The sequence below is a fragment of the Hippopotamus amphibius genome, chromosome 1 (assembly GCF_030028045.1).
Source record: "Hippopotamus amphibius kiboko isolate mHipAmp2 chromosome 1, mHipAmp2.hap2, whole genome shotgun sequence".
Classification (NCBI taxonomy): Eukaryota; Metazoa; Chordata; class Mammalia; order Artiodactyla; family Hippopotamidae; genus Hippopotamus; species Hippopotamus amphibius.
Window position 1 is genome coordinate 202,917,818 of NC_080186.1, and position 11,855 is coordinate 202,929,672.

An 11,855-nucleotide genomic window follows, 5' to 3' on the forward strand; every position below is an offset into this window, starting at 1 on the left:
ATCCCTCTAATATGTATTTATTATTTGTATTATTCATTTCTTCTCTGATCTTAACTATTTCCTTTTCTTAACTTTGTGTTTATTTTGCTTGTCTTTTCCTAATTTTTTGTGACTTTCAATCTTTCTTATATATCAGACATGACTTTTAGCCTTTTTTTAAAAGTTTTTCTACTATAGGCTTTAAGGGTTATAGATTTCCACTTAAGGCTAACTTTAGTTGTATCCTGCAGTTGTGTTATCTCATACTGTATTACAGTTCAGTTCAGACAAATTTTCATTTGCATTTTGATTCATTCTCTAAGTGTATGGCCATTCAGAGTGTTTCCAAATATTGGGAATATTCTAATCTTTTTGTTAATTGCTTTCACCTTAATTTCACTGCAGTGAAAGGCATAGCTGACTAATTTCCTTTTAATTTTGATGAGATTTTCTTTATAATCTTCCATATGGTGAATTTTGGAAAAATTATGAGCAGCTGGAAAATATATGTTCTGTTGTTTGGTCTATTCTGCAAATGTCAAATCAGATTAGTTAATTATGTTGTTCATATCTTACTTATGCTTATTGGAAATTTTTATCTTGTTCTATCAGCTATTGAGTGAAAAATTAAATTCTGCCACCTTCATTACAGATTGATTTATTACTCTTTAGTTCTGACACTTTTTGCTTTCTAGAATTTTTAGCTACGTTATTCAATGCATATACATTTAACATAATTGAATCTGGCTAGTGAATTGATCTTTTAGTCATTAAAATTACTCTTTAAACCTGGTAATACTCCTTTTCAGTCTACATTTTATGACATTAATATGTCCACAACCATTTTCTTCTGCCTTGTGTTTCTTTTTTTTTTTTCTTGACAGTTTTATTTCAATGTATTTTTGTCTTTATATTTAGGATGGATCTCTTTAAACAGCATCTAATTAGAATTTCTATTTTAATTGTCTGAAAAGTTTTGTTTTTTAATTGGAATACTTAGCCTATTTACATTTGATGTAGTTATTTATATATTTGATCTTATATTTATAATCTTATTATAGGCATACCAGATTTTATTGGCTTCACTTTAATGCACTTTGCAGATATTGCATTTTTTTCAAATGGAAGGTTTGTGGCAATCCCACCTTGAGAAAGTATATTGGTGTCATTTTTCTAACAGCATTTGCTCACTTCATGTTTCTACATCACATTTTGGTGATTCTCCAAAAATGTCCAACTTTTCATTTTTATTATATGTGTTATGGTGACCTGTGATCAGTGATTTTTGATGTTACTATTATAATAGTTTTGAGACTGAGTGAACTGCACCCATATGTAATAGCAAACTTAATTCATATGTGTTGTGTGTTCTGTCTGCTCCACCACCCTGCCATTCCCATCTCTCTTTACTTCTTTGGGCCTCCCTATTCCCTGAACAAAATGATATTGAAATTAGGCCAGTTAAAAACTCTACAAAGACCTCTAAGTGTTCAAATGAAAGGAAAAGTTGCACGTCTCTCCCTTTAAATCAAAAGCTAGACATGATTAAGCTCAGTCAGGAAAGCATATTGAAAGCTAAGGTAGGCCAAAAACTAGGTGCCAAACAGTTAGCCAAGTTGCAAATGCAAAGGAAAAGTTCTCGAAGGAAGTTAAAAGTCCTATTCCAGTGAACACACAAATGATAAGAAAGTGAAACAGCCTTATTGCTGATGTAGAGAAAGCTGCAGTGGTCAGGAGAGATCAACTAACCACAACAATCCCTTAGGATTAGGCCAAAGCCTAATTTAGAGCAAGCCTCTAACTCTCTTCAATTATGTGAAGCTTGCAAGAGGTGAGGAAGCTACAGAAGAAAATCTGAAGATAGCATAGGTTGGTTCATGAGATTGAAGGGAAGAAGCTCTTTTCATAAAAGTGCAAGGTGAAGCAGCAAATGCTGATGTGGGAGCTGCAACAAGTTATCCAGAAAATCTAGCTAAGATAATTAATGAAGGTGGTTATACTCAACAACAGATTTTCTGTGTAGAGGAAATAGCCTTCTATTGGAAGAATATGCCAGCTAAGACTTTCATAGCTAGAAAGGAGAAGTCAGTGCCTGGCTTCAAAGCTTCAAAAGACTGGTTGACTCTTCTTAGGAGTTAATGTAGCTGGTGACTTTAAGTTGAAGCCAATGTACCATTAGGCTCATTTCCCATATGAAAATTCTAGGACCCTTAGGAATTATGCTAAATCTACTCTACCTGTGCTCTCTACATGGCACAACAAAGCCTGAATGACAGCACATCTATTTACAACATGGTTTACTGAGTATTTTAAGCTCAATGTTGAGACCTAAGGCTCAGAGAAAAAGATTCCCTTCAAAATATTACTACTCACTGACAATGCACCTAGTCCCCCAAGAGCTCTGATGGCTGTACAACAAAATTCACATTGTTTTCATGCCTGATAACATAATATCTATTCTGCAGTCCATGAATTAAATAGTAATTTTGACTTCCAAGTCATATTATTTAAGAAATACATTTCATAAGTTAGCTATAGCTACCATAGATAGTGATTCCTCAGATGGACCCGAGCAAAGTACATTGAAAACCATCTGGAAACGATTCACCATTTTAGGTGCCATTAAGAACATTCATGGGACCTCCCTGGTGGCACAGTGGTTAAGAATCCACCTGCCAGTGCAGGGGATACAGGTTCAGTGCCTGCTCCAGGAAGATCCCACATGCCGTGGAGCAAATAAGCCTGTGAGCCACAACTACTGAGCCTGCGCTCTAAAGTCTGTGTGCCACAACTACTGGAGCTCATGCTCTGCAACAAGAGAAGCCACTGCAATGAGGAGCCTGTGCACCACAATGAAGAGTATCCCCCGCTCGCTGCAACTAGAGAAAGCCTACGCTCAGCAATGAAGACCCAACGCAGCCCACAAATAAATTTATTAAAAATAAAAAAAGAAAGAACATGGGAAGAGGTCAAAATATCAACATTAACAGGGATACAGGGATTGGAAAGAAGTTGATTCTAACCCTCATGGATGACTTTGAGGGGTTCAAGACTTCAGTGGAGGAAGTAACTGCAGATATGGTGGAAATAGTAGAATTAACCCTGAGACCAGGCTTACCCACCAGTGGGTAGGCACCAGCCCCAGGAAATCCTGGGTCCTGGTTCCACCCATAAACAGACCAAAACACCAATTCTGGAACCCAGGGCCCTGCAGCCAGATAGGGCATATAGCTCAGATGAGCAGACGCTAGCACAGGGCTGGGATGCATAAGACATCTGCTACAAAAGACCATTTCTTCAAGATGAGGAAACATAACCTGCCTACAAAATACATAGAAATGAAAATAGCAAATTAGGTAAAATGAGAGGACAGAGGAACATGGAAATGAAGGAATAAGATAAAACCCCAAAAGAAGAATTAAGTGAAATAAGGATAGGCAATCTACCCAATAAGGAGTTTAAGGTAATAATCATGAAGATAATCAAAGAATTCAGGAGAAGAATGGATGAACCAGTGAGAAGATTAAAAAAGAGTTAGAAGATATAGCTATTGACCTTGGGTGGAGGTGGCAGGGGAGGCAGTGGTGGTGGGAAGTGGGGGGGCGGGGGGCGGGCATTGTCATCTCCCTGTTCAGCCTGGAGGAGCTCATTAACTGCCTGGCCTTGCTACAGCAGGAGAACAAGGTGCTCAAGATCAAGCTGGAGACCTACAAAGTCAAGTGCAAGGTACTGCAGGAGGAGAACCTTGGCTTGTGCACAGGCAGCATGACTATCCAAGCCCAGGCTGAGCAGAAAGAATTCATCAGTAACACTTTATTCAAGAGAATCCAGTCTTTGCAGAAGAAGAAAGAAAACCTTGCTGTAAATTACGAGAAGGAAAAAGAGTTCCTCGCTAATGGGGTCTCCAGAAAATTGATGCAGTTGCCTCATGAGAAAACCAAACTAGAACAGCATTCCAAGCAGGGGCAGGAATTCCAGGTCAACAAACTGATAAAGAAAATTAAAAAACTGGAAAATGATACCATTTCTAAGAAGCTTACATCAGAATAGTTGAGATGAGAGAAAACTGACCTTGAAAATACTTTGGGATAAGAACAAGAAGCACTAGTGAACTGTCTCTGGAAAAGGATGGATAAACTTGAAGCTGAAAAGCGAATCTTGCAGGAGAAATTAGGCAACCGGGTGTCTGCTTTCCCATTGCCTAGAGACATCTTCATGGAGATAGACCCTCTAGAAAACATGATGCGACACATCAGGTTTTTAAAGAATAAAATAGAGAGGCTAAAGAAGCAACTGAGAGTTGCCCAGTTACAGCATTCTGTGATAATGGTGCAGTATCTGGAGGAGGAACGTCACAGGAGGGAAGAGAACCTGAGGCTGCAGAGGGAGATGCAGAGAAGAGAGGCCCTCTGCCAATAGCTCTCTGAGAGTGAGTCCAGCTTAGAGATGGATGATGAAAGGTATTTTAATGAGATGTCTGCATAAGGATTAAGACCTCACATTGTCCGGTCTGATCCCTTACACACCTACCAGTTCAAGCCGGCCAATATCATCGTCTCTCATATGTAAGTCACACAGTTGGTTTCATACCACCGACTTTGCTTACTAGAGCTGGAATGTCTTCTTATAACTCCCCAGGTCTTTATGTGCAGCATATGGGAGCATCCCACAGTATCACAGGGCCTTCACTGCGGAGAAGCAACAATCCTGACAAATTCAAACGGCTCACGCTGCCTCTGTCTCCCAACACACAGACCCGCATCTAGCCACTGCCATCTCCACCTCCCATGCAGCCTACGGTCCCCTTAGCAGCCACTTCGCAGGCAGTCACCTCCAACCCGCCCCCTCACAAAATTAGGTTCACCCCCTCCTTCCAGCCTTAATGCATGTGCTTAGTCCTAACCTCACACTGGGATTCATTCTGATACAGTAAAGCCATCGACTCCATGCTAAAGGCTTCCTTTCCTGGCATATTTGGATCTGACTTATTTGCACTGAGATTATCTAGGCTTCACTATTCATTGTGTTGTAAATGTGTGTCAGAAATGCAGCCAGTGTTATGGGTCTACAACACTAAATGAACCACTTTTTCCATTGGTGTTTTATTTGAATCTACATGTGAGTCCTTTCCCTGGCTGGGACATCCGCTATTCGACTATTTGGTAGTTCAGCATTGGTGTGCAATTTTCACTTGGCCCCAGAGTGTCATTTTCCTGGCTTTTAGGTTGTAAAATAAAAAGGGATACCTTTTTATATTTTTTTTCCATGAATTTGCAGAAAATTACTGAGCTGTTATTACCTACCCCGCATTATAGTGGTGTTTACCAAGCATACCAATAATTCAGCACCGAAATTCAGACCTTTGAAAATCTAGCTGTCAGTATAGAATGGGAAGTTAGATGGATAAGTGCCCAAGACAGTGTTTAATAGAGCTTTCTACTGTATGAGTTATTTTCAGTATATCCCAACATTCGTGTCTCTTGTAAATCAAATTGCCTAAAGTATTGGATCATGTGGCTGTACCTTTTCACATACATGAAATGGGTTGTAATTGTATATTCAGGTGTGATTCTTTCTTTATCCTTGATGTTAACCTACCCAAACTGGCCCCCCTTTCACATGAGTCAATAACTGTTGTCCTACCCACCAGTAGTTGCGATGGCTGATTACGTGCCATGTGATTTCTGCTACAGAAGGCAATGTGATTTAAACAAAAACAGCTATTTTTCCTTTTCATTCTTTACTGTGTTCCCCTAAAATAGAGGACAAATATTTGAACAAATATTTTAAAGGTGCAAAATACTATTAGAAAATACTATTTGAAATGAACATTATGGAAATGTCTTGGCATAATGGCCACAAAATACTTTATTGCTTGGCAGGAAAGAGGTGTAGAGGAAAGTAACACAGTATCAGTGAGGACTGCTTATTTTGCCCGGTAAAAGCAAGTGCAGTGTACAAAGAAGTATATGCTGAATGTGTTATTTCCATTCATTTAGCACACATAAATCATTCAGTTTCACTTTAAAGTGGAAAAAAAAAAGAGAAGATATAAAGGAAAAGCAGAGGTTAAGAATGCAATAACTGAAATAAAAAATACACTAAAAGGAATCAACAGTAAATTACATGATACAGAGGAACTCCTCAGTGAGCTGGAAGACAGAGTAGTGGAAATCACTGAACCTAGACAGAAAAAGGAAAAAAAAGGAAAAAGAAACAAAGATAGTTGAAGAGACCACTGAGACAACATCAGGCATACCACCATTTGCATTATAGCAAGCTCAGAGGGAGAAGAGAGAGAGAAAGGAGCAGAGAACATATTTGAAGACATAATAGCTGAAAAATCCTGTAACCTGGGAAAGGAAACAAACATCCAGGTACAGGATGTACAGGGAGTCCCAAACAGGCTCAACCCAAAGAGGATCACCCCAAGACACATTATAATTAAAATGGCAAAACTTAGAATATTAAAAGCAGTAAGGGAAAAGCCACGAGTTACATAAAAGCAAACTCCCACAAGGCTATCAGCTGACTTCAGCAGCAACTCTGCAAGCTATAAGGGAGTGGCATGATGTATTTAAAGTGATTAAAGGAAAAAACCTACTACCAAGAATATTGTACCCAGAAAGGCTCTCATTCAGATTTGATGTAGAGATCAAAATTTTACAGATAAGCAAAGCTAAAAGAGCTCAGCACCACCAAAGCAGTTGTATAAGAAATGTTAAAGGGACTTCTCTATGTGAAAAAAAAAAAAGCCACAACTAGAAACATGAAAATTATGAGAGGAAAAAGCTAATTGGTAAATACAAATATACAGTAAAGGTAGTAAATGAACCAAATATAAAGTTAGTAGGAAGGTTAAAAGACAAAAGCCACTTTTATTCAATACAGTCTTGGAAGTCCTGACCACAGCAATCAGAAAAGAAAAAGAAATAAAAGGAATCAAAATTGGAAAGGAAAAAGTAAAACTGTCACTATATTCAGGTAACATAATACTATACATAAAATTCTCAAGGTGCCTCTCACTACAAGAGCTTATCAATAAATTTGATAAAGTTGCAGGATACAAAATTAATATACAAAAACCACTTGCATTTCTATACACTTACAATGAACTATCAGAAAGAGAAATTAAGAAAACAATTCCGTTTATAATCACATCAGAAAGAAAAAAACACCTAGGAATAAATCTAATTAAGAAAAAAAAATCCTTCATGAAGAAAAGGTCAATCAATGAAGCAAACTTTATTGTATTACTTTAAGAATTTGCCATAGCTACCCCAGCCTTCAGCAGCTGTCACCCATCAATATCAAGGCAAGACCCTCCACCAGCAAAAAGACTGACTTGCTGAAGGCTCAGATTGTGCTTAGCATATTTTAACAATAAAGTATTTTTTTAATCAAGGTATGTACATTTTTTTAGACATAATGCTACTGTACACTTAATAGACTACAGTATCATGTGAAAACATGCTTTCATATGCACTGGGAAACTAAAACATTTGTGACTCACTTTATTGCACACTTTATTGTGGTGGTCTGGATCCCAGCCTCTGAGGTATGCTTGTATTTATTTTCCATTTGTCAAGCTATTTATACTTTCTTTCCATTCTGTCTTATTCTGATGATGATGATGATGATGATTTTGGCCTCATGGCATGACTTGTGGGATTTTAGTTCCCTGATCAAGGATACAACCCAGGCCCTGGCAGTGAAAGCACCAAATCCTAACCTCTGGACCACCTGAGAAGTCCCCATTTTGTCTTATTCTGAATGAAATAATTTTTATAATTTTATCCTTCACTAGCTTCTTATTTATACATTATTTTCACCACAGATTAAAACATGCATTAATGATTCATTATTGTCTACTGTAAATTAGTACCTATACTATGTATGAAAATATAATGAAATCAGAACACATTAATTTTACTTCTCACCGCTTTGATGTTTGTGTATTGTCATGAATTTAATTCTGCATATAGTTTTGACCCAATGTAATGTTAAATTTATTATTTTGTAAGTCAATATTCATGTATATTTACTTGTATATTGACTCTCTACTTTTCTACATTGCTTTTTAGCCCTTTCTGCATTCCATATTTTTGTTCAGGATCATTTTCCTTCTGCTTGGAGTTGTCCACTTAGCATCTCTTTTAGTTTGGTTTTCTGGTGACAGATTCTTTCAGTTTTTGTTTAACGTCTTTGCTTTCATGTGTAAAAGATGGTGTAACTGGGTGTAAAATTCTAGCTTGGCAGCTATTTTCTCTTAGTACTTTAAATGTGGCATTCCTTTGGCTTCTGTCATCCATCACTTCTGTTAAGAAGTCATCTAGTTATTAATCTTACTGCCCCTTAAAACCTACATGTCTTTTTCTCTCCAGAATATTAACTCTTCAAATCATTTTTTGCCTAAACAGCCCCAAACTACAATTTTGTCTTTCCAGCCTCTTGAGATTGCAAAAAGGTCCACCAGTTTTTCTGCCTCTTTGTTTTAGTCACCTGGATTGATTATTTGTCTCTTGGCCATCACCCAAAATAACAATAATAATAATAATAATAATAAATTTCAAAATATAAAGCAAATATTCCAAGGGAAAATCTATTATCACAAGGTCAGCTCTTCATCTCTGGTTCCTTCTCTCTGAATTAAAGGACCTCTAGTACTGGTTGCCTCAGTGGTTTTCAGATATCTTTTTCTTTTTTTGAATTTTTAGTTATACTAGTAGAAGTTTTTATTTTCCTCAATGTCTATGATACCTAAAATTTTTACTAGAAAATGTATTATAGGTTGAAAAAGTGGAAACATTCCTTTTTAATTTTCCTGATGGGGAATTAGGTTGCTCTACTTTGCTCTATATTGTGTTGCTGCCATATCTCCATGTATTTTCCAATGTCTTCGAATTAGGGGATGGTAGAGAGTGTATTATATACCCTCTCTCTTAACTTCTTTGGAAGTCTACTTAAAACTTTCACTTTTAGCCCAGTAGCCAGAACTAGGCACATGATCCCATGATAACTACAAGGGAGGATGAGAAATGTAAGGGAATGCACAGAATAATTGATGAGAATTAGCATGTTCTATAGTAATCATCTATAATATACCAGTTTAGAAGTACAAAAGAAAAAACTACATTGATCACATTTAGAAGAAGTATTACAGTAAAGATAAGGACTTTACGGTCAATAAAAGTGACAATTCTAATGGGTCAGATAAAACATCATAAAAAATCTGAGTGCTCATTTAATTTTAGAGAAAATATTACTATCAAACATAAGAACCTAAGAATATGTCCAAATATTAATTCTCTAAGATGTTGTTGCTCAGACTGCAGATTGAGCATCTACAATCTATTGTATCCATAGAAACTGGAGTTCAATAGCAGTAAGTAGTTCTTAGGCAAATGGTAAATGAAATACCTCTGGCTCCTCTACTTTCTTATCACAGTTTTTTTTTCATATGCTAGAGAGAAAAAGCTGGAATTAAAAAATTTTTTCTTCAATATCCATAATACCTAAAATCCTTACTAAAAACTTATTATAGTATGAAAAAATGGAAACATTTCTTCTTAATTTTCCTGATGGGAAATTAGGTTAAAATTTTTAAAAATATTTTGTAGAGAGGATATTTAAGGAGAGTTAAAAGTACAAATTGAAAAAAATGGCATGGAGTTATTGCTAGTCTTCAAAGTGATCTTAAGGAAAAGAATATGGAAAACCACTAGTCTAATGGAATACGAAAAAAAAAAAAAAAGAGTTTGCAAAGCCAGTATAGAAATAAGTTTTTTTTTTTTAAAGTTTCATATGACATGAGCTTCAGGAGTTGCTAACTAGTTAACATGCCATTCATTGAAAGATACAGATAAATGTTTAAAAGAGAAGAAAAATAACAATAACAAATGCAGTCATTCATACACTGCAGTTATTTTATTGATAAAGACAATGCTTAATAGTTAGTAGATAGGAATCATGGCTTATGTTTTGAATTGTTTTCAAATGCTGGTGGTAATTTTTACTAATTTACTCATAGTGGAACCCTGCGATTCCCCTTATTAAAGCAGAATACATTTCCAACCTAATGCTTGGTTCAGGGAAGTGCATTTTGAATTACAATATGGCAAAATTATCAAATGCATACAGAGATAAAATATATATTCTTCATTACATTAATATCATATTCTAGCTTAAATTTGTTGGATCAGTAGCATGCTTCTACTTTTATATTATATTTAGCTATATTCTTACGACTTAGCAAAGGGATGGAATATATAGCATTCTAGTACTTTTTCCAAAGTCCTTCAATATGAATATATTTAAGACATACATAGATATATTCTGGATGAATCATCTTATAGAGATCATTTAACTTAAAATCATTCATCCGTTGCATCTTATTTCTATTAAGTGGACGAAAAGCTTTAATTGCAATCACATAAGTTGACTGGAAAAATATTGCTTTTTTTAAGGAGAGTATTAAAAATGATGCCCTTAGAAAATCTTTAAAACACTTATATACAGATCAATTATTTATCAAGTATATGTGTATATACATATACAACCAAGAGTAAGCATACTTTACTCTTGAAATAGAGGTATTAGATATTTATAGGTGAGAAATTTGGGAATTCTGGTTTACTAACGAAGTTGTAGTTGGATAACAATTTCTTTGCAAAGTCTGCATGCTACATGCACGTGTGCAAACAAAAATATGTTTTCAGCCCCCAAAACAAATCTACAAATGTTAAAGATAAAACGGTATGAAAACTTTCTTGTACATCATTTTATGAAAACTGTGAGAATCATTTTTTAGAACGCATGAGAATAAATCTCTTGTTAAGCATGAGATTGGCACCATAAAATGTAAAGGGATGATCAGGGTCATGATGGAAAGTGTGTAATAAAAGTGACATGTCATTTTTTATGCCATATTATAGGATTCTTAAATACCCCTACTCCCACAAAAACATAAAACTCAGTTTAGAATGTTCTACCATTTCTTAATTGTCACTCTGGTCACATTTCCCGCCTTTAATCCTATTCTTTGAATCTTTAAAGAAAACCTGCTGAACACTAATTATTTAACCTTGCCTCCTACCTACTTTCCCTCTTTATTCTGAGGTTTCTTAAGGGCTATAATGAGCTGTCCCCACACAAACAGGCCAAATTAGTGGATAATTACTGCTGGGCCTGTGAATGTTCTCACTCCTCCTTTCTTACAGTTTCACAACATTACCGGAATGGTCTGTCGCCTCCCTACCAATTAGGAACAATTACTACTTTATAACATTAGTGGTGGCAGGCTTATTATGTTCGGGGATATGTAAAAGTAAGGTGGGGGGTAGGGAGAGAAATGCAAGGCCAAAAGGGGTCACTGTTATATGAGGAGCTTCAGTAGTTTATATTCATCGTTTTAATTTCATTTCTTCAGGATAACAGCTGCAAAGATTTATATTAACTCTATGAAATGAAAGTGAACATCATATATATCCAAGGTTGTGTTTTTCTCCTTTTACACAGGATAATATCTCATTTTGATGGCTTTAGTTTTCAAAATAATGGAAATGGCTTTGGTTCATTCTTTGGGATGAAAAACAAGGTTTTGTTTTGATTTTTTTTTTTTTTTGGTTTCCTTGAATTTTTTGGTTGTTTGCTTTGTGTAGAGTATATTTCTGACGACTGAATTTAGTTTCTTAAGTGTTCTCGAGGTAACGCTGCAAAAGAAGGTACTGTGACCCAGAAGACTATCAAAACACTCCCTTCCAATCTGTATTTAAATAGGGTTTAGGTCAAGATAAATCTATATCAAATATTCAGAATGAAGTACTTGGAAAGCTTTTAAGACTGGTATATATGCAGTTAACTTTTGTCTTTCTAGA

At 35.8% G+C, this 11,855-nt stretch overlaps 1 pseudogene; it reads left to right on the top strand.

The window, feature by feature from the left end:
* The first annotated feature begins 2,810 nt into the window (after window positions 1–2,810).
* On the top strand, window positions 2,811–5,203 carry LOC130840954 (coiled-coil domain-containing protein 6-like; annotated as a pseudogene).
* The last annotated feature ends 6,652 nt before the right edge of the window (window positions 5,204–11,855 follow it).